Here is a 24,890-nt window from a genome sequence, read left to right as displayed (position 1 = left end):
GCCATGAACTCATTGAATGGCGGTGCAGGCTAGAAGGGCCGAATGGCCTACTCCTGCACCTATTTTCTATGTTTCTATGTTTCTATACACTGAGCAATGCCTGTCGTTGGCTCGCCCACAGTTGAGCCGTCCGGAGCCAAAAGCCTAGTCAGGCTCATTACGGGGCCATGCAAATATATGAACAATGACGCACTAAAAATACCCTCTGGTCCATCCAGCACGTCCCACACAATCACAATATATACACTCCCCACCTCACCCAAAAACCATGTGATCTCCTGGGAGAGATGAAAAAACAGATTAAAAACCCAGGCCAATGGGAGGGGGGAATGGGAAATCTAGGAAATTCCTCTTCAACCCCTTTGGGCAATCAAAACGAACGCAGGAGATCACTCTGGCCCTAGTCAGAAAAATACTTCATCTTTTATTTTGCTCCTTTTAAAAAAAATTGCAGAAGTCTTGCTTTATTCAGATAGAAAGTTTGAGACCCGCTCCCCCTCCTTTGCCGCGCAAGGGAACCAAAATGTATTTGTTCAATTCTACTTCCAATTCAAAGAGGTTTGTACTGCTTAGAATTTGGTCTGATTATACAATTTGAACCTCATTTTGATTTCCCTAGAGGGCTGCTTCAGGGTATTTCGATGTAAAGCAAAGGACACCAAACACCATCGCGATTTATAAACCCACCTTCAAAATGTTACAACGCTCTCTCCAAATAGAATGAACACTTTAAAGAAAGCTCTGGTGTCACTTGTGGCTATTAGCGTTTAACAGGAGCTTTAATACTCAACTAAAATATCAACAGAGGTAAAGAAACTTTACAATGCCCCATAAACATCAAACACGGAACAGCACTAGACTGCAGCGATTAGATGACTGCCTTGTGTTGTAGGGCTGCACGGCAGCCAGTGAAGTGATACAATGGCTGTGGTACTGACAGCATTGGTTAAGGTTTGACAGTTGGTTAATTATTAAAAGTCGGGGATCAAAGAACACTCTGGTTTCTTGCTTAGAATCAAAGGTAGCAGTGTTTTCGCCACACCCAATTGATTATTCTCTTAAACCCAACCCCTTTTAAGTTAATTCCCTGGTCAACTAAGCACAGCCCCACGTCTCTGCCCCACCACAGACATGTGCGCACATCTGTAACAACTGGCTGAGAAACAGGATAAAGAATAATAAATGTTTGTGGAAATGCTTAAGAAAAACACATTGCTTGTGGTGCTTTGGGAGGGTGAGGAGGTGGAAATGTTTAATGGATTGGAAAGGTGTGGTATATGCCGAGAGAGAATGAGGGAAAGGTAAATTTTAACTGTCCCAAGGTAGGCTAGGCTGCAGATAGTGCATGTGGTGAAAGTGGGAATGCTTTTTACAATGCACTCAAAATTGCATCCTAGATCGGCATGCATCGAGTACAACAGTTTGATTGAGTTCAGTAAATGAAGTGGGACAACTAGCTAACATGATGGTAGGAGAATGATTGAGAAATAGCAACTTTTATATATATTCATTCACAGGATGTGGGCATCGCTGGCAAGGCCAGCATTTATTGCCCATCCCTAACTGCCCTTGAGTAGTTTGTCTTCTTGACAACTGATTGGTTTGTTAAGCCCATTTCAGAGCAAACATTGCTGTGGGTCTAGAGTCACATATAGGCCAGACTGGGGTAAGGATGGCAGGATTTCCTTCCCTAAAGGATATTAGTGAACCAAATGCGTTTTTACAACAATCCGGCAGTTTCATGGGCACCATCACTGATACTAGCTTTCCTTTCCAAATTAATTTAATTATTTGAATCTAAATTCACCCAGCTGCCGTGGTGGGATTTGACCTCATGTCTCTGGATCATTAGTCCAGAACTCTGGATTACTAGCCCAGTAACATAACCACTATGCTACCATTCCCTGTACAACATGGTCAGGTATAATGTGAACATGGAAAAAGAAAATGGGGAGTGAAAGCCAAGGAAAAGTTTCGTGAGATTAGGGGTAATTTTAACCCACAGGATCGGGTGGAACACCGGTTTTACACCCTGCCCAATATTACTCTCCAATGGACAGTAAAATCAGGTGGAGTGTAAAACTAACATTGCACCCAATCTTGTCAGTTTCCCGGGGGGCAGGTTAGGTTAAAATTGCCCCCCTGGCAAATTAATTGGGCAGAAAAGTTAGCAAACAGAATGATGGATGGATCAGCAGTGGGGAATCTTTAAATATGATATGGATGGATTTCCAACAATATAGATTGCTATATGGAGTTCTAGGAAAGGATTAGGTTTGATGGATCAATAGAAATATTAAAACAAAACTGAAATATAATAATGATATTAAAGAATATAGCAAGTGTAGTTAAAGGTAATCAGGGACATTAAAAGGCCGAAAAAAAGACAGATCATATAAAAAGGAAATAGTAGGGATTTTTATAAGCAGGTTAAAAGGACAAGAATAGTTAGAGAGAGGGATAATTCAGGGATGAAGGGGGAATTTAGTTATGGAGTATGAAACTATTATAGATAAGTTAAATAAATATTTTGCAATGTTTTTTTTACAAATGGCAGTGGCAGCGAGAATGTAAGTGGAAAGATGTGGCAAAGATTGTTCGAGATAACTGTTAATAACAGAAAAAAATGAGCAGAGCTGAAGGTGGATTAGTCAGTGGACCCTGATGGCTGCACCCTAGGCTAATGAAGAACACGAAAGAGGAGATACCAAAGTCTCTGACCGCAATCATTCAGCCCTCCTTATGCATTTTGTAGGTTTGGAATGCAGCCAGTGTTACACTCCTGTTCAAATTGGGAGAGAAGCTAAAAGCAAGTATGGACCAGTTAGTCCAACGTCAATTATAAGCACATATTTAGATTCTATAATTCCAAAGCAAATTGCTGAGCATTTAGAGACGCATGAGATAATCAAAGACAGCCAGCATGAACTTATATAACAAGAAAATCATGCTTGATAAATTTAATACAGATTTTTGAAGACGTCACTGACTGTATAGATAGCGGAAATTAGATGTACTCTACGCGGATTTTCAAAGAGCATTCAATAATTTGGCAAAAGGTGTTCCACAAGGATCAGTGCTGGGACCACTGTTGTTCACTGTTACCTAAACAATTTGGGCTCAGGAATTGGAAGTACGATTTCAAAATTAGCAGACGACGCCAAATTGGAGGCTATAGTTAATACAGAGGAAGTCTGCCACAAAATACAGGAAGATATTAATAAACTTGCAGAATGGGCGTGTAATTACAAATGAATGTCAATATAGCCAAGTGTGAGGTGGTACATTTTGGTAGGAAGAATAAGGTGGTCACATATTCCTTGGAAAATAAGTGTCTGAATGGGGTAGAGAAGCAGTGGGATCTGGAGGTACAGATAGAAAAGTCACTAAAAGTAGCAATGCAGGTCAATAAGACCATAAAATAAAGCACTGCAGTTCATTTCTAGGGGGATCGAATTGAGAAGCAGAGAAATTATATTAAACTTGTACAGAACCTTGGTTAGACCACACTTGGAGTTCTGGTCTCCATATTATAAAAAGGATGTAGAGACACTGTAAAGGTGCAAAAAAGATTTGCTAGGATGATACTAGAACAGAGAAGTTGTACCCATCGGGAAAGATTGAAAAGGCTGGGACTCTTTTCTCTAGAAAAGAGAAAACTGAGAGATAACCTAGTCGAGGGGGTCGTTCAGCCCGACTGCCTGCCTCTCTTCCGCGGTTATGTTCGAGCCAGGGTGTCCCTGGAGATGGAGCACGCGGTGTCCACCTGGACCTTCCGTGAGAGGTGGGCGCCGGAAGGACTGGAGTGCATCACCCCTGCCAACCAAATTTTAATTTGATTTGTTCAACGGCCAAAGTTTAATTTGTGATTTTGTCGGTTCTAGTGCCCCATTTTAAGGGGAGGGGAGCACTTGATTTATAGTTTTAGTTAAAATAGTTGGAGGAAAATGTTTCCACCTGTGGAGTAGAGCAGAACTAGAGGCCATAAATATAAGATAGGCACTAATAAACCCAATAGGGAATTCAGGAGAAACTTCTTTGTCCACAGATTGGTTAGAACATGAAACTTGCTACCACAGTAGTTAAAGCGACTAGCATAGATGCATTTAAGGGGAAGTTAGATAAACACAGCAGGGAGAAAGGAATAGAAGGAAATGTTAAGGAGGTTAGATGAAGCAGTTTAGGAGGAGGCTCGTATGGAGCACAGCACCGGCATGGATCTGTTGGGCGGATTGGCCTCTGTCTGAGCTGTAAACCATATGGGCCCAAGTTTTGGATGTCCTCCCAGAACGGCGCACACCAAGAGGCCCGCCTATTTTTTAGAATAAAAAAAGCGCCTAAAACTTACCTCGCGATTCTCCAAGTCCAGCAGACTAATTTCACAGTCAACGCAGCGCAACACAAGCAGCTGGGGGCGGAGCTACAGCCCTGCGCCAAAAAGAGTGCCGGCAGCTGCGCGCATGCGCAGTGGCTCCTGACCCTCTCAGCGCGTCCTGTCTCCGGGTGAGCCTATCCCTGGCCGAAGGGACGTCGCCCCATCCCGGGCCAAGTGGCCTGCCTGCCCTTATCTCCTCGGCGGCGGGGCCTGCCCGATCAGCAGCTCCTCGGTGGCAGGCCCCGCCCGAACTCCTCCTCGGTGGTGGGGCCCACCCGAGCATCTCGTCAGCGCCAGGGCCCGCCCGACCAGCTCTTCAGCCGGCTGTTGGAGGGCTCCCAGTGCTGCAGTAGGTGAGTGGAAATTTTAAATTTTTTATTTATTGATTGTTTGATTTATTGGTTGATTTATTGATTTATTTATCATTTATTATTAATGATGGCTCTTTCTTGCTAAAAGTGAAGTGTTTAATGCTTTGTAAAATCCCCTAACTTCCCTTCCTCCCCCTATCTCTCGCTACCTGCGCCTAATTTATAAAGTGTAGGCAAGGTTTTTCTGACCGTACAAAAATTGACATTTACTCCGTTCTAAGTTAGTTTGGAGTAACTTTTCACTGCCTAAACTTCCAAAACAGGCGTAAGTGGCTGGTAACGCCCCCTTTTGAAAAAAACTGTACTAAAACGAAACTATTCTAACTAACTAGACTGAAGCAAACTAAATGCCGAGAATTGCAATTTCTAAGATATTCCATACTAAACTAGTTGCTCCAAAAAAATAGGAGCAACTCGAGCCGAAACTTGGGCCTTATGTTACTATGTAATAAGGTGTTGCGCAGGAGGCTTGTTCAGATGTACGGTATGAGAATGTTGCGGTATGCATAGAAAGTTAGTTGATAGACAGGAAACAGAGTTAGGGTGAGTAGGTGTTGCTCAGATTGTAGAATGGTTAGCAGTGGTGGACAGGAGTCAATGCTGGGTTAACTTTAGTTCTCTTTACCTCGATTTCTTGACAAAGGCATGGGAAGCATATCAAAAATTGCTGATGAAACAAAAGTAGAGGGTTTGGTAAATAGCAGGAAAGGTTGTAAAGACATCAGGAAACCACAAATAAAAGACAGATGCAATTTAAAGCAGAGAAATGTTAAGTGGGGGTTGCGGGATGAGGGGGGGGGGGGGGGAGGAGGAGAAAACAAGGGAGAGAAGTTTAAACTCAATGGAATGATGCTGAAGGGTTTGGAGGAACACAACCACCTTAGGTTTCAAATATATAATTCTTTGTAAGTCCAGGTAAATAAGGTTAAAAAAAATCACGACCATTTTGGATTTATAACTCGGGGCATGGAGTACAAAAGTAGAGAGGTTATGGTAAATGTGTACCAGGCAGCAGTTAAATCACAGTTAGAATATTGTGCACAGGTTTGGGTACATGGTTATATGAGCACCACAGAGACGGTTCAGTGGGATGATGCCAGGAATGGGAAACTCTATTTATGAGCAAAGACTTAAGTTACTGGAACTAATTCCACTGGAGCCAAGAGAAGATTTTATAGAGGTTTTTTAAAATTAATTAGTGTTTTGATCGGGTGACTATGGAAAGACTACTTGGGAAGACAGTGATAAGCAATCATCAATTTAAAATCCTCACCAAAAAATGAGGAGAAGAAGGAGAAATTTATTGATGCATAGGGTTCTTACAGCATGGAATGTTTTATCAGCTGGAGTGATTGAGGTGGAAACCATTTTATCTAAGCATTTGAAGGAGAGAAATACAATGGGATTGGTTTTAGAATGTTCCAACAAACAATTGATGTAAAAATCTATGATTCTTTATCTATATTGTAGAAATTGTCTAATTGAGATAGGAATGGGATCTGCAGTGGGATGAGTGTGACTGCGTTGTATCCAAGGTGAAGAGTATGATTGGACTGAGTTGGAGTGGAGTGATATGACGGGATTATTCTGGAGGAGGAGACTTTTGTTGAGAGAGAGCATATGATTGGATTACATGGCAGGGCGGGGTGAGGGAGGGTGCTGGTGATTTCGACAAGGTCCCACACAAGAGATTAATGTGCAAAGTTAAATCACATGGGATTGGGGGTAGTGTGCTGACATGGATTGAGAACTGGTTGTCAGACAGGAAGCAAAGAGTAGGAGTAAATGGGTACTTTTCAGAATGGCAGGCAGTGACTAGTGGCGTACCGCAAGGTTCTGTGCTGGGGCCCCAGCTGTTTACATTGTACATTAATGATTTGGACGAGGGTATCTCCAAATTTGCGGATGACACTAAGTTGGGTGGCAGTGTGAGCTGCGAGGAGGATGCTATGAGGCTGCAGAGTGACTTGGATAGGTTAGGTGAGTGGGCAAATGCATGGCAGATGAAGTATAATGTGGATAAATGTGAGGTTATCCACGTTGGTGGTAAAAACAGAGAGACAGACTATTATCTGAATGGTGACAGATTAGGAAAAGGGGAGGTGCAACGAGACCTGGGTGTCATGGTACATCAGTCATTGAAGGTTGGCATGCAGGTACAGCAGGCGGTTAAGAAAGCAAATGGCATGTTGGCCTTCATAGCGAGGGGATTTGAGTACAGGGGCAGGGAGGTGTTACTACAGTTGTACAGGGCCTTGGTGAGGCCAGACCTGGAGTATTGTATACAGTTTTGGTCTCCTAACTTGAGGAAGGACATTCTTGCTATTGAGGGAGTGCAGCGAAGGTTCACCAGACTGATTCCCGGGATGGCGGGACTGACATATCAAGAAAGACGGGATCAACTGGGCTTGTATTCACTGGAGTTCAGAAGAATGAGAGAGGATCTCATAAAAACGTTTAAAATTCTGACGGGTTTAGACAGGTTAGATGCAGGAAGAATGTTCCCAATGTTGGATAAGTCCAGAACCAGGGGTCACAGTCTAAGGATAAGGGGTAAGCCATTTAGGACTGAGATGAGGAGAAACTTCTTCACCCAGAGAGTGGTGAACCTGTGGAATTCTCTACCACAGAAAGTTGTTGAGGCCAATTCACTAAATATATTCAAAAAGGAGTTAGATATAGTCCTTACTACTAGGGGGATCAAGGGGTATGGCGAGAAAGAGGTTGCATGTTCAGCCATGAACTCATTGAATGGCGGTGCAGGCTCGAAGGGCCGAATGGCCTACTCCTGCACCTATTTTCTATGTTTCTATGTTTCTATGTTTCTATGAACTAGTCTGGTGGAGGAATGTAATTGGGTTGCATTGGGAGAAGGAGAGTGTTATTGGAAATCTACAACTAATGGTCCTGTACAATTATTTCATGTTTCCAGTGCCAGTTGTGGCCTTGTAAGTGAGTTATAACAGGGTGAAATTAACTGGAACTATTCAAGTCAGGAATGATCAGAAACAGCAAAGAATATAAGGGATGATTCCGACCACAACAGCCACCAACATATAAAGGCAACTAAATACAACCCATGGATATTCATAAACAACTAAATGTAGGCAGCTATAAGAACAAAAGAACATGAGAAATAGGAGCAGGAGTAGGCCATTTGGCCCCTCGAGCCTGCTCCACCATTCAATGAGATCATGGCTGATCAGATTTTGGGCTCAACTCCACTTCCCTGCCCATTCCCCATAACCCTTCACTCAACAATCTGCCTATCTCCACGTTAAATATATTCAATGACCCAGCCTCCACAGCTCTCTGGAGCAGAGAATTTCGCAGATTTACAACCCTCAGAGAATTAATTCCTCCTCTTCTCCGTTTTAAATGGGTGACCCCTTATTCTGAAACTGTGCCCCCTAGTTCTAGATTCCCCCATGAGTGGAAACCTCTCTGCATCCACTTTGTCAAGCCCACTCATTATTTTGTATGTTTCAATAGGATCAACTCTCATTCTCTCAAATTCCAATGAGTATAGGCCCAACCTTTCTTCATCAGTCAACCCCCTCATCTCTGGAATAAACCGAGTGGACCATCTCTGAATTGCCTCCAATGTAAGTATATCCTTCCTTAAATACGGAAACCAAAACTGTACACAGTACTCCAGGTGTGGCCTCACCAATACCTTATACAGTTGTAGCAACACTGCTCTGCTTTTATACTCCATCCCCCTTGCAATAAAGGCCAACATTTAATTTGCCTTCCTGATTATTTGCTGTACCTGCATACTAACTTTTTGTGTTTCATGCACAAGGACCCCCCCCAGGTCCCTCTGTACTGCAGCATTTTGTAAATTTTCTCCACTTAAATAATAATTTTATTTTTTATTTTTTTCTGCCAAAGTGGATAACCTCACACTTTCCCACATTATACTCCATCTGCCAAATTTTTGCCCAATCACTTAGCCTGTCTATATCCCTTTGCAGATTTGTTTTGTCCTCATCACAACTTGCTTTCCCACCCATCTTTGTACCAGCAGCAAATTTGGCTACATTACACTCAGTCCCTTCATCCAAAAAATCATTAATAAAGGTTGTAAATAGTTGAGGCCCCAGCACTGATCCCTGCGGCACTCCACTAGTTACTGTTTGCCGACCGGAAAATGACCCATTTATCCCAACTCTCTTTTGTTAGTTAACCAATCCTCTATCCATGCTAATATATTACCCCCAACCCCATGAACTTTTATCTTGTGCAGTATCCTTTTATGTGGCACCTTATTGAATGCCTTCTAGAAATCCAAATACACCACATCCACTGGTTCCCCCTTATCCACCCTGCTCGTTACATCCTCATAGAACTCCAGCAAATTTGTCAAACTTGATTTCCCTTTCATAAAACCATGCTGACTCTGCTTGACTGAATTATGCTTTTCTAAACGTCCTGCTTCTGATTCCTTAATAATGAATGCCAGCATTTTCCCAACGAGAGATGTTGAGCTAACTGTTCTGTAGTTTCCTGCTTTCTGTCTGCCTCCTTTTTTTAAAAATAGGGGCATTACATTTGTGGTTTTCCAATCTGCTGCGACCTTTGCAGAATCCAGGGAATTTTGGTAGATTATAACCAATGCATCCATATCTCTGCAGCTACTTCTTTTAAGACCCTAGGATGTAAGGCATCAGGTCCAGGGGCCTTGTCCGCCTTTAGTGCCATTATTTTATCGAGTACTACTTCTTTAGTGGCGGTGATTGTTTTAAGTTCCTCCCTCCCTATAGCCCCTTCATTATCCACTATTGGGATGTTTTTAGTGTCTCCTACCTTGAAGACCGATACAAAATATTTGTTCAAAGTCTCAGCCATTTCCCTGTTCCCCATTATTAATTCCCCCGCCTCATCCTCTAAGGGACTAACATTTACTTTAGCCACTTTCTTCCTTTTTATATACCTGTAGAAGCTCTTACTATCTGTTTTTATATTTCTTACTAGTTTACTTTCATAATCTATCTTCCCTCTCTATTATTTTTTTAGTTGTTCTTTGCTGGTTATTAAAAGTTTCCCAATCCTCTGGCCTCCCACTAATCTTGGCCACTTTGTATGCCCTTGTTTTCAATTTGATACCATCCTTTATTTCCTTAGTTATCCACGGATGGTTAACCCTTCTCTTCAAGTCTTTCCTTCTCATTGGACTATATTTTTGTTGAGCGTTATGGAATATCTCCTTAAATGACCACCACTGCTCATCAACTGTCTTACACTTTAATCTGTATCTGTATATAACCAGTGCATGCAGCCAGGAGCAATGGTATCCACACAGCAATAGCCAGAGAGGATCCTTCGCAGCTGGGAGCAAAGACAGGCAAGTTAGTATCTCACTGGGGTAGACTTTCATTTTTCATACCTGGGCATGTAGTATCACCTGAACAGAGCACAGAGATTTTCCTTTCTGCAACCTGTCCAGATGATGCTTAAGCTCAGGTGTAAAGACGAAAAGCATCCCACCATGTACGGATGGGAACAGCTAATTGAAACCCAATGCAGCTGGAAAGAGCCAGAAGGTGCAAGTGGTAAGCAGGAATGCCCAGGAGCAGCTGAACCGTGACATCCAGCAAGGCACCTGTGGTGTATGAAATCATACAATGAACTCCGTACTGTGAGCCAGTGACGAGGTGTAACCTGGTTAGTCTTTAATGGTTTCCAGAAATGAAGATACAAAGGTGAAGTTCAGGTTATATACCGGGCCCAGCACAAGTGACCTTAAAACCCTAGGACCTCCGACGGTAGTGCCCCTTGTTGGTGGGCAGACCTTATGTAGATACATTATAGCACCAACCGAACGAAGCAATGGCAAGCCAACAATGGCAAGGTGCATAAACTTCCCAAATAGAAGGCTCACTTTTGTAAAAAATTACGAGATTGAATGGATTTTTGACTCGGTCCTCTGATCAGCAGAAGCAAGTTGTTATGATCGGGAATGCGCTGACTGAAAGTGTGGAGGAAGCAAATTCAATACTAACTTCCGAAAGAGAATTGGATATATTCTTAAAGGGGAGAAATTTGCAGGGCCATGGGGAAAGGACAGGGGAGTAGGATGAATTGGATAGCTCTTTCAAAGAGCCCGTATAGACATGATGGGCTGTGTAATGGATGCACTGGTGAGCATGCTCACAGGTTTGTAGAGCTGTTGCATTGTGAGTGGCTTAGCCAGCCACGTGATGTTCACAAGACTCAATAAAACCCCAGCCAGTTGGGTCCAGGCCAACTCGTGAGCCTAGTGAATGAACTAGTAATGTGTAGCGTGATTGTTAAACCTTTGTTAATAAACCAACTAGTTTTTAATGACAATATGTTGCTATGAATTCTTAAGCAAAGAACCCATGAAGCAAATACATTACAGGCTGAATGTCTACTTCTCTGCTGTAAGATTTATAAATTAGGCCTCGATATTTACTGGAATGTGATTTCCAAGCCGGAATAGGGAGATTGTGTGCCCGCAAAAGATTTCTCACCCACAAGGGCCTATGGTAGAAGGGGAATTGTTTTTAGATGCTAAACTTTTGAGAATAAGCAATAGAAAATTGTTAGCTGGTAGTCATGCAAGTGTGCCAGAAGACCCTGTTCGAGACTGATGGATACAGAGTCCTGAAATGAACTTCTCAGGACCTTTGGGCGTTGGCCTAAAGGTAAAGGTACTTCCCTTGAGCCACACAGGCCTGTTCAATAGCCAATGTTTGCTGAGCAATTGGCTGCAGCATCCCTAGTGTAGGGAGGGGTGGATTGCCAGTATTGTTGGTAGGAGTGCATGTGGGTATGGACTTTGGGAGGTGACCAGGCAGGGCTGGGCTATGATGTCAAATGGCCTGCGGACACTCACTATCACACACAGGAATAATGGCCACTTGGTTGAGGTACTGGAGGGCAACGAGGACCCACATACCCGAAAGGGTTCGCCGTCTTCAGGAAAGTTATGGAGAGGAGGAGGAGAAGGGAAAATTGGAGAGAGGAAATAAAATCACCATTGAAGAGGAAACTAGCTTTGGTTTAATGTAAATGGTTCCAATGAAAATCAAAACATGAGCCAGAAAGGAGCCACTAAAATCTCCATTGACCTCAACAATGGCAAAGACAAATAGTCCTTGCTAAAATTAGCAGCTATTCAAGTCCACATTTAGATTTGCTTGTGTTTCTGGTCTTATGTCTAGATTTACCAGTATCACAGAATTAAGATCATTAATATTTGTAAGATTTGGTCATTATCACATTGCTGTTTGTGGGAGCTTGCTGTGTGCATTGGCTGCCACGTTTCCCATATTACAACAGTGACTACACTCCAAAAGTACTTCATTGGCTGTAAAGTGCTTTCAGATGTCCCGTGGTCATGGAAGGTGCTATATAAATGCAAGTCCTTCTTTTCTTTTTTAAGATTGCAAGTCATCTATTCAGAGTTCAGTAGCAACGTTCCTGTAAGAGTTCATTGTGGAGTCAGTTCTTTGTCTAAATGAATATGCCTGAAAGGACCAGTTATAAGATAGCCAATAAGAAATGTGAGATACAAAGAATTGTTTTAACTGTGTTGATAAAATTGGAATGCATTCATATACTTTGCCATAAGGCATTAGATGCGAGACAACAAAGTAGTCTCTTTTCAAAAATGCTCATTATTCTCAATTTCTTAAATGCTCCTGTTGCTGTATCAGTTTATACCTTCACTGAGGTAGATTAGCATTGCACAAAAGGCAGCCTACCTCGCAAAATAAAAGCGGAAGACCCATTGCAAGCATGCCCAGCAAATTAGAGTGTCAGAATAAAACAGGGTGGCTAAATTAATTTCTGTGCCACTCTACCACTGAGAGTTGCTATGTTTGACTGAGTACACCATGGAACTGGGTAGCACAGTAGTTTTTTCAAATTCATTCACAGGATGTGGGTGTCGCTGGCAAGGCCAGCATTTATTTCCCATTATTAATTGCTCTGGAGAAGGTGGTGATGAGCCGACTTCTAGAACTGTTACAATCCGTGTGGTGAAGGTGTAGTGGTTTGGTACAACTGAGTGGCTCATTAGGCCATTTCAGAGGGCAGAAAGAATCAACCACATTGCTGTGGGTCTGGAGTCACATATAGGCCAGCCCAGGTAAGGACAGCAGTTTTCAGGTAAGGACATTAGTGAACCAAATGGGTAGTTTCATGGTCACTATTCCTGACATTAGCTCCCCCCCGATTTATTTAATTAACTGAATTTATATTCCCCAGCTACCATAGTGGGATTTGAACTCATTCTATAAATCATTAGTCCAGGTCTCTGGATTACTAGTCCAGTAACATAACCACTATGCCCACCGTTCCCAAGGTGGTGACTTTTTCCTAGTCTGTTGGTCCTCATCGCCCTCCAGTACCTCAACCAAGTGGCACCTTTCACCTCTGGGACTGGAGTTCAAATACAGTCCAGGCTGCGACACAAAGGTCTCCTCGGAAAGCAGTCGGTGAAGTCTCAATCGAGTTTTTAGTAGACATGGGCCCCCCCAAGATAGAACTGCCGTCAATTTTGCCTAACAATTAAGGAAACATAGTTACTCGTGCAGTTGATAGCTGGATACATGGTCAGTCTATTTTAGAGGTAGAAACTCAAGTGGGGACCAATTCTTCTGTCATCCTCTGGCATTAGACCCCCTATGCCTATACTCACCACTTCGAATCTTTGGGCCCAGTGTGTGTGCATAAGGCACAGGCTGCATGTCCCCCTTATAATTTTGTTTGCGGGATAATACATAAGACCTTAAGAAATAGGAGCAAGAGTCGGCCATTCGGCTGCTCGAGCCTAATCAGTCATTCAATAAGATCATGGCTGATCTGATCTTGGCCTCAACTCCACTTCCCTGCCTGCTCCCAGGTGTTGGTACCCAGGTGTAATAGTGTGTATAGGACTCTTGTGCACAGATTGGGTGTTCTCCTTTGTGTCGGTGGACACAGGATGTGGGTTTATTTAATTGTTGCATACTGGAGATTAAAAAGGATGACTGAAAGACAAAAACTGTCACGACGACAAAGAGAAAAGAGACACCAAATATTTCTACTACTGTACTTCCTGCCACAGCATTGTCTTAAGAGAGCAGAAGGTAAATGATGCATACTGCGGAGGAGAAACTTTATCTGCAATCCAGGTGTGTTCTTTTCTTCCTACGGATTAGATTTCTGCCAAATGATTAGTCAGTGGGTGCACAGGACAGCTGATATGACTGGGGATTGTATCAGAGAGGAGATATCTGTCTGAGGTTCAATTTAGGAACTAGGAGTCATTCTGAAATTCATTGTGAAGGAATGTGGAGTGTACACCACCTTTCTTTCCAGACGGAATAACAGACTTTACTTAAGCAGCTAATACTTTTATTTCAAAGCTATCAAACATATCTGATCTAAATCATTAAAATGTTTTGCTTGTCCCCTAGCATCTTGTGGTTTTTGTTTTTGTAAATTAGCAATCATTTACAAAGGAAAAGAAGATAATAAAAGAACATAGATGCGGTGATAATCTAACAATTTGTCATATTGTTGCAGTCACTATTCTCGTTTCAGTTGTCAAGTCAGTCAGTCATTTTTTTTTCGCTCTCCTTGTTTGGGTGTTTATGTCATTGTGGGTTTCTCCTTTCTAAGTGACTATTATTTATCAGTCGTATTATGTAAGACCATCAGCAGGTCGGGACCATTAGAGGGAGCAACATGCGGTGGCATGCCACTGCAGGGAGCAGCCCGAGCTGCTGCAACAGGGAGATGGCTGTGAAGAGGGCGACTGGATTGGACATCAACAAAATCCAGATCGCTACGGGCAGGTTCAGCTGGAGCGGCGAGGTTGGGGCGAAGGAATGGCAAGAGTTCATACAGGGACGTGTACAGGGACGTGATCGGGGCCCAGGGGAGGCGTGAGTGATCTGCTGCACAATGTGTGTGTGTGTGCACTAGGTCCGTGCAGCAGAGCTGGTCTCCAGTCATCTTGGTTAACCCTTGCCACTGGACCAAGACCTAGCTCTGTCAAGCCCGTGTGGTGGCTGGTGTGCAACGGTCACCCCACGTTAAAAAAATCCACGCACAGGCATTTTCCACCCTTCAAGATGTAGGTCGGGACCTGGAATATTAGGTTCTTCATTGAAACACCTGTAAACTCATCCCTTTTTGGCATGGGACTGCCTATGATGATGATAATATAGAAAATATTTATCCCCATTTCAATGTTATTCCCAATCGCCTTCTATCTAACAAATTCTAGATAATTGCATTCCAGCAAAAAGGCTCCTTAATATACACCTACCATGACAGTTCCTCACCTAATGAAAGGAGGGGGATATATATACACATATATACATACACACACATATTATACACACATATAATATATATATATATACACACACACACATATATATACACATGCATACACACATACACACATATACATGAGTGACCTTGTTGAGATAGAGAGACACCATGTTAAGACATCTTGTTGAGACAGAGAGGCACACACACCTTGTTAAGACAGACAGAGACACACCATGTTGAGACAGAGAGAGAGAGTCACACACACACATTCACAACTTGTTGAGACAGACAGAGAGAGAGAGCGAGCGAGCGAGAGACAGACAGACAGAGCGATCTAGTTGAGTGGTCTGGGATGGATCAAGAGAAAGGTTGGGAAACACTGATGTGATGCGGATGGCATCGTCGGCTCTGCTGGGAGTGAGAGGGACAATTGTTTTTGTGGCTTAGTGGGCCCATACAAAAACTCCAATTCACCGTCTACAGTGCCATCATGTACAAATCCATGTTTCTCAAATTGAAGTAATTTCTAAACTTGTTATGTCTGTAATGCACTTATAAATGACTCCACGAGGCAATGTGTTGTACTCAAATTGTAGTGACCCTGGTCCTTTATTCGTAACTCCAGAGTGAGGCACAAGCATGGTGGGAAGCCTTTTATACTGGGCCCTGCACACCTATGCAGATGACCCTCAGGTCTCCCACCACAGTGCCCTCTGTTGGACAGCCTCTGCCACAGGAGCAGGAAACCCCGGTTTCCACCAGTTGCACCCTCTAGTGGTGCCAGCATAGTATATACACAGTGTAAACCTTATTGATAGTACATCAGGTACCAAGTCTCCATCTTATGCAACTATACAGTGACTACACAGAGAGTATATCTATAGTCTGCATATATAACAAAACTGATTTAAGCTTGTGTTCAACATATTTATTTAAAAAAAATCAAGGCATAGAGTAGCTTATCTCAGGGGTTTGGATAAAGTATGTGAAGTGGGGAAGATATAAATGTAGGATAATGATTGGCTGGGAGTGAATTACAGGTTAAGTTGAGAAGATATAGTGACAATGGAAACTGAAACAAACAGTATTTTTGATATTCTATAATTACATGTGTGGTGGGATTGTGCTCTGAATGATGTGCTCGACATTAAGTAAAAAAGATAATCATTCAAATTCCATTCACCCATCACCCCTGTGCTTGCTGATTGGCTGCTGGTCCAGTAACGCCTCGATGTTAAAATCCCTCCATAGCCTCACCACTCCCCATCTCTAAGTTTCTCCAGCCCCACAACCTTTCAAGAACAGTGCTGGGATCCCAACTATTTACAATCTATATTAACGACTGAGAAAAAGAGATTGAGTGTAACGTAGCCAAGTTTGCTGATGATACAAAGATGGGAGGAAAAGCAATGTGTGAGGAGGACACAAAAAATCTGCAAAAGGACATAGACAGGCTAAGTGAGTGGGCAAAAATTTGGCAGATGGAGTATAATGTTGGTAAGTGCGAGGTCATGCACTTTGGCAGAAAAAAAATCAAAGAGTAAGTTATTATTTAAATGGAGAAAGATTGCAAAGTGCTGCAGTACAGCGGGACCTGGGGGTACTTGTACATGAAACACAAAAGGATAGTATGCAGGTACAGCAAGTGATCAGGAAGGCCAATGGAATCTTGGCCTTTATTGCAAAGGGGATGGAGTATAAAAGCAGGGAAGTCTTGCTACAACTATACAGGGCATTGGTGAGGCCACACCTGGAATACTGCATGCAATTTTGGTTTCCATAATTTACCAAAGGATATACTTGCTTTGGAGGCAGTTCAGAGAAGGTTCACTAGGTTGATTCCGGAGATGAGGGGGTTGACTTATGAGGAAAGTTTGAGTAGGTTGGGCCTCTACTCATTGGAATTCAGAAGAATGAGAGGTGATCTTATCGAAACGTATAAGATTATGAGGGGGCGTGACAAGGTGGATGCAGAGAGGATGTTTCCCCTGATGGGGGAGACTAGAGCTAGAGGGCATGATCTTAGAATAAGAGGCCGCCCATTTAAAACTGAGATGAGGAGGAATTTCTTCTCTCAGAATTTCTTCTTCTATCTGTGGAATTCGCTGCCTCAGAGAGCTGTGGAAGCTTGGACATTGAATAAATTTAAGACAGAAATAGACAGTTTCTTAAATGATAAAGAGATACGGGGTTATGGGGAGCAGGCAGGTAGGTGGAGCTGAGTCCATGATCAGATCAGCCATGATCTTATTGAATGGCGGAGCAGGCTCGAGGGGCCGCATGGCCTACTCCTGTTCCTATTTCTTATGTTCTTATGTTCTTAACTCTGTGTTCTTCCAACACTGGCCTCTTGTGCATCCCTAACTTTCTATGCCCGGCCATTGGTGGCCATGCCTTCAGCTGCCCGGTCCTTAAACTCTGGAATTCCCTCCCTAAATCTCTTCGACTCTCCACCTCCATCTCCTCCTTGGAGACATTCCTTAAAGCAAACCTCCTTGACCAAGCTTTGAGTCACATGTCCCAATAACTCCTTCTTTGTCTGATTACGCTTCTGCGAAGTCCTTGGGACATTTTACTATGCTAAAAAAGGTATATAAGTGCAAGTTGTTGTTGACCTGGTATGCCATCACATGACTGGTATTATTAAGAGTCGATTTGTCAGAGTTACTGAATTAGTGAGACTATATTATTATACACACAATATTCATTTGATGTTATATAGAAGACCTAATGCATGTTATAACATCCATTAGATACAACATATGTAAAACATTGCTGGATCGGCTGGGACTGTATTCACTGGAATTTAGAAGAATGAGAGGTGATCTCATAGAAACATATAAAATTCTGATGGGATTGGACAGGTTAGAATGTTCCCGATGTTGGGGAAGTCCAGAACTAGGGGTCACAGTCTAAGGATAAGGGCTAAGCCATTTAGGACTAAGATGAGGAGAAACTTCTTCACTCAGAGAGTTGTTAACCTCTACCGCAGAGAGTTGTTGACGCTAGTTCGTTAGATATATTCAAGAGGGAGTTAGATATGGCCCTGACTGCTAAAGGGATCAAGGAGTATGGAGAGAAAGCAGGAAAGGGGTACTGAGGTGAAAGATCAGCCATGATCTTATTGAATGGTGGTGCAGGCTCGAAGGGCTGAATGTCCTACTCCTGCACCTATTTTCTATGTTCCTATGTTTCTACATACATAATTCCCAATGCTGCATATTACATAAAACACACACTGCTTTACAAATGGTACACCACATATCTTACAAACATAATTTCACTATGTAAATCACAGCTTATACAAACTGTACATTATATATTACACTGGGCATACATAAACAATCCTATAGCACTATTCGAATAAGAGCTGGGGAATTCTGAAAATCCTGGCCAATATTTATACCTCATCCAACATCGCTAGGAAAGATTATCCAGTCAGTGATCGGATTGCTGTTTATGGGATTTTGCTGAGCACACATTGGATGCTATGTTTCTCTACATTACAATAGTGGTGTGAAAAAGTACTTCATTGTCTGTGAAGCAATTTCAGACATCCTGAGATCATGTAAGGCACCATATAAATGCAAGTTTTTCTTCTTACCAAATAGTCTATAGCCTTTCTACACACCAATTATTTCATACATTGTGTTAATCCTACATAATGCAGTTGGCGAGAGGCGGGAGCAGTGTGCGTTGGAGAGGCCTATAAAGACCCAGCTTGTACAGCTCCAGCCGGGAGAAAAAGCAAAAAAGTAGAAAACAATCAAAAGGTGACGTCACAGCCAAAGGGGTAAGTGATTGGCTGGTGATTGGTGAGTAGCTTTTCTTTTTCTTTTTTATATCAGTAAGTAACCCGTTAACATTGCTGTTGCCAATTTAAGTGTATCTAAGGGTTAAGTCATGGCAGGAGAGCTCGGTCACGTGATATGCTCCTCCTGTACCATGTGGGAACTCAGGAACACTTCCGGTGTCCCTGACGACTACATGTGCAGGAAGTGTATCCGCCTCCAGCTCCTGACGGACCAAGTTGCAGAATTGGAGCTGAGGGTGGATTCACTCTGGAGCATCCACGATGCTGAGAATGACGTGAATAGCACGTGTAGTGAGTTGGTCTTACCGCAGGTGAAGGGTCCACAGCCAGCTAGGGAATGGAAGACCAGCAGGAAGAGCAGTGCAAGGAAGGTAGTGCAGGGGTCCCCTGCGGTCATTCCCCTACAAAACAGATACACTGCTTTGAATACTGTTGAGGGGGATGACTCATCAGGGAAGGGCAGCAGCAGCCAAGTTCATGGCACCGTGGCTGGCTCTGTTGCACAAGAGGGCAGGAAAAAGAGTGGGAGAGCGATAGTGATAGGGGATTCAATTGTAAGTGGAATAGATAGGCGTTTCTGCGGCTGCAACCGAGACTCCAGGATGGTATGTTGCCTCCCTGGTGCAAGGGTCAAGGATGTCTCAGAGCGGGTGCAGGACATTCTGAAAAGGGAGGGAGAACAGCCAGTTGTCATGGTGCACATTGGTACCAACGACATAGGTAAAAAAAATGGGATGAGGTCCTACGAGATGAATTTAAGGAACTAGGAGCTAAATTAAAACGTAGGACCTCAAAAGTAGTAATCTCGGGATTGCTACCAGTGCTACGTGTTAGTCAGAGTAGGAATCGCAGGATAGCTCAGATGAATACGTGGCTTGAGCAGTGGTGCAGCAGGGAGGGATTCAAATTCCTGGGGCATTGGAACCAGTTCTGGGGGAGGTGGGACCAGTACAAACCGGATGGTCTGCACCTAGGCAGGAGCGGAATCAATGTGCTCGGGGGAGTGGTTGCGAGTGCTGTTGGGGAGGAGTTAAACTAATATGGCAGGGGGATGGGAACCAATGCAGGGAGACAGAGGGAAACAAAATGGAGACAGAAGCAAAAGACAGAAAGGAGATGAGTAAAAGTGGAGGGCAGAGAAACCGAAGGCAAAAAACAAAAAGGGCCACTATACAGCAAAATTCTAAAGGGTCAAAGTCTAATAAAAAGGCAAGCCTGAAAGCTCGGTGCCTCAATGCGAGGAGTATTCTGAAGCAAGGAGAGGGCTCTGAGCTAGTTAGAGTGGGTGAGAGCGCAGATGAACAGGACCCCAAGAAAGAATGCAAAAGGCAGGAGGCAACAGAGCAGAGTAGCACTGGGGTAAGTGTAAACCACAAGGTGATATGAAGGGACAATATGTATGAATATAAAGGGGCTGCAGGAGGGGTCAAAACTAAAAATTATGATTTAAAAACTAGTAGTAGAACACTCTACCTAAACACACGCAGCATTTGAAATAAAGTAAATGAGTTGACGGCACAAATCATTACAAATGGGTATGATTTGGTGGCCATTACAGAAACGTGGTTGCAGGGTGGCCAAGACTGGTAATTAAACATACAGGGGTATCTGACAATTCGGAAGGATAGACAAGAAGGGAAAGGAGGTGGGATAGCTCTGTTAATAAAGGATGATATCACGGCAGTTGTGAGAGATGACATTGGCTCGAATGAACAAAATGTTGAATCATTGTGGGTGGAGATTAGAGATAGTAAGGGGAAAAAGTCACTGGTGGGCGTAGTTTATAGGCCCCCAAATAATAACTTCACAGTGGGGCGGACAATAATCAAGGAAATAATGGAGGCATGTGAAAAAGGAACAGCAGTAATCATGGGGGATTTTAACCTACATATCGATTGGTCAAATCAAATCACACGGGGTAGCCTGGAGGTGGAATTCATAGAATGCATTCGGGATTGTTTCTTAGAACAGTATGTTACAGAACCTACAAGGGAGCAAGCTATCTTAGATCTGGTCCTGTGTAATGAGACAGGAATAATAAACGATCTTCTAGTAAAAGATCCTCTCGGAATTAGTGATCACAGTATGGTTGAATTTGTAATACAGATTGAGGGTGAGGAAGTAGTGTCTCAAACAAGCGTACTATGCTTAAACAAAAGGGACTACAGTGGGATGCGGGCAGAGTTAGCTAAAGTAGACTAGGAACACAGACTAAACGGTGGCACAATTGAGGAACAGTGGAGGACTTTTAAGGAGCTCTTTCATAGTGCTCAACAAAAATATATTCCAGTGAAAAAGAAGGGTGGTAAGAGAAGGGATAACCAGCCGTGGATAACCAAGGAAATAAAGGAGAGTATCAAATTAAAAACCAATTTAAGGTGGCCAAGGTTACTGGGAAACTAGAAGATTTGGAAAATTTTAAACGACAGCAAAGAATGACTAAGAAAGCAATAAAGAAAGGAAAGATAGATTACAAAAGTAAACTTGCGCAAAACATAAAAACAAATAGTAAAAGCTTTTACCGATATATAAAACGGAAGAGAGTGACTAAAGTAAATGTTGGTCCCTTAGAAGATGAGAAGGGGGATTTAATAATGGGAAATGTGGAACTGGCTGAGACCTTAAACAATTATTTTGCTTCAGTCTTCACAGTGGAAGACACAGAAACCATGCCAAAAATTGCTGGTCACGGGAATGTGGGAAGGGAGGACCTTGAGACAATCACTATCACTAGGGAGGTAGTGCTGGACAGGCTAATGGGACTCAAGGTAACAAGTCCCCTGGTCCTGATGAAATGCATCCCAGGGTATTAAAAGAGATGGCAGAAATTATAGCAGATGTATTTGTTATAATCTACCAAAATTCTCTGGACTCTGGGGAGGTACCAGCGGATTGGAAAGCAGCTAATGTAACGCCTCTGTTTAAAAAAGGGGGCAGACAAAAGGCAGGTAACTATAGGCCGGTTAGTTTAAGATCTGTAGTGGGGAAAATGCTTGAAGCTATCATTAAGGAAGAAATAGCAGGACATCTAGATGGGAATAGTGCAATCAAGCAGGCGCAACATGGATTCATGAAGGGGAGATCATGTTTAACTAATTTACTGGAATTCTTTGAGGATATAACGAGCATGGTGGATAGAGGTGTACCGATGGATGTGGTGTATTTAGATTTCTAAAAGGCATTCAATAAGGTGCCACACAAAAGTTACTGCAGAAGATAAAGGTACACAGAGTCAGAGGAAATGTATTAGCATGGATCAAGAATTGGCTGGCTAACAGAAAGCAGAGAGTCGGGATAAATGGGTCCTTTTCAGGTTGGAAATCGGTGGTTAGTGGTGTGCCACAGGGATCGGTGCTGGGACCACAACTGTTTACAATATACATAGATGACCTGGAAGAGGGGACGGAGTGTAGTGTAACAAAATTTGCAGATGACACAAAGATTAGTGGGAAAGCGGGTTGTGTAGAGGACACAGAGAGGCTGCAAAGAGATTTAAATAGGTTAAGCGAATGGGCTAAGGTTTGGCAGATGGAATACAATCCACCTTAGAAAAAAAAACAGTAAAAGGGAATATTATTTGAATGGGGAGCAATTACAACATGCTGCGGTGCAGAGGGACCTGGGGGTCCTTGTGCATGAAACGCATGAATCCCAAAAAGTTGGTTTTCAGGTGCAGCAGGTAATCAGGAAAGCGAATGGAATGTTGGCCTTCATTGCGAGAGGGATGGAGTATAAAAGCAGGGAGGTCCTGCTGCAACTGTACAGGGTATTGGTGAGGCCGCACCTGGAGTACTGCTTGCAGTTTTGGTCACCTTACTTAAGGAAGGATATACTAGCCTTGGAGGGGGTACAGAGACGATTCACTATTCTGATTCCGCAGATGGGGGGGTTACCTTATGATGATAGATTGAGTAGACTGGGTCTTTACTCGTTGGGGTTCAGAAGGATGATGGGTGATCTTAGAGAAACATTTAAAATAACGAAAGGGATAGACAAGATAGAGGCAGAGAGGTCGTTTTCACTGGTCGGGGAGACTTGAACTAGGGGGCACAGACTCAAAATACGGGGGAGCCAATTTAAGTTGAGAAGGTATTTCTTCGCCCAGAGGGTTGTGAATCTGTGGAATTCTTTGCCCAAGGAAGCAGTTGAGGCTAGCTCATTGAATGTATTCAAATCACAGATCGATAGATTTTTAACCAATAAGGGAATTAAGGGTTATGGGGAGCGGGGGGGGGGGGGTAAGTGGAGCTGAGTCCACGGCCAGATCAGCCATGATCTTGTTGAATGGTGGAGCAGGCTCGAGGGGCTACTCCTGTTCCTAATTCTTATGTTATATACAATTTGTATAATTAAACATTACATTCCACTTATGATCAAAGCTCTATGGAAATACATATGTTTATTTCCCAATGTGTAGTTTGGTCTGACTGAAACATAAACTTCTCTATTTCCATTGTATAAGATCCTGTGGATTAACCAACCTCCCCCCCCCCACCCCTATAAAAATCCAATGGCCCAACATAGGGGATTTATACACCTGAAATATGAATGTTCACTAAATTTTATGTAAACATTCATAGCTTTCTAGCCAACTGGTCATCTCATTCTGATGTTGCAACTTTGTGAATGAGGTAGAGTTGATAAACCTCTACGTCTTATTTCGCCCTTAGCCGAGTTTCTGACCACATATCGCCCGTCTCCGCCCTTGCCTCAGCCCATCTGCTGCTGAAACCCTCATCCATGTTTGTGTTACCTCCAGACTTGACTGTTCCAAAGCTCTCCTGGTCGACTTCCCATCTTCCACCCTTTGTAAAACTCAGCTCCTCTAAAGATCTGCTGCCCGCATCCTGACTCTCCTCAAGTCTCGCTCACCCATCACCCCTGTGCCCGCTGACCTATATTGACTCTTGGTCCAGCAACGCCTCAAATTTAAATTTCTCATCCTGGTGTTCAAATCTTTCCATGGCCTCATCCCTTTCTATCTCTATACCTCCTCCAGCTCTACAACACTCAGAGAACTCTACATTTCCCCCAATTCCGGCCGCTTGCGCAACTCCGATTTCCTTCGCTCCACCATTGGTGGCCGTACCTTCAGTTGTCTAGGCCCCAAGCTCTGGAATTCCCTCCCTAAACCTCTCTGCCTGTCTCTCCTCCTTAAAACCTACCTATTTGACCAAGCTATTGGTCACTTGTCCTAATGCCTGCTTCTTTGGCTTGGTGTCAATTTTTGTCTGATTACAGTCTCGTGAAGCAAATTGTGAAGTTCTACTAAATTAAAAGGCGCTATACAGAGGAAACTTCTTTTTGTTGCGGTTCTTGATGAAATGGCGTCAGAAATGCATGACCAGCTGATCAATCCAAACACGATGCTGGAAGTGTCGGATCACAGAATCAACCCCATCGTGGCAGATGGCCTCAGGGGCAAGCGGGATACCTTGCGATTTAGCAAGACTCCCTCCCACATTCGCCATCCCATTGGGAGAGGAACGGCAGCCTATCCTTCGATATTCAGACCTGCAACTGCATGATTATGTCCTACTTGGGTAAACATTTTGACACCCTTCAATGATGGGAACTGATTGTGTCTTTAGGTGGAGTGAAGCAAGCAGTTCATGGAATCATAGAAATTTACAGCATAGAAAGAGACCATTTCGGCCCATCGTGTCCGTGCCGGCCGACAAACAGCTACCCAGCCTAATCCCACTTTCCAGCTCTTGGTCCGTAGCCCTGTAGATTACGGCACTTCAAGTGCACATACAATTATTTTAGAAATGCTACAAGGGTTTCTGCCTCTACCATCCTTTCAGGCAGAGTTCCAGACCCCCACCACCCTCTGGGTGAAAACATTTCTCCTCAAATCCCCTCTAAACCTCCTACCAATTACTTTAAATCTAAGCCCCCTGGTTATTGACCCCTCTGCCAAGGGAAATAGGTCCTTCCTATCCATTCTATCCAGGCCCCTCGTCATTTTATACACCTTTAATTAGGTCTCCCGTCAGCCTCCTCTGTTCCAAAGAAAACAAACCCAACCTAT

The sequence above is a fragment of the Pristiophorus japonicus genome, chromosome 17, assembly GCF_044704955.1.
Source record: "Pristiophorus japonicus isolate sPriJap1 chromosome 17, sPriJap1.hap1, whole genome shotgun sequence".
Classification (NCBI taxonomy): Eukaryota; Metazoa; Chordata; class Chondrichthyes; family Pristiophoridae; genus Pristiophorus; species Pristiophorus japonicus.
The sequence above is the reverse complement of the archived record's forward strand: the minus strand, read 5'-3'. Positions refer to the sequence as shown.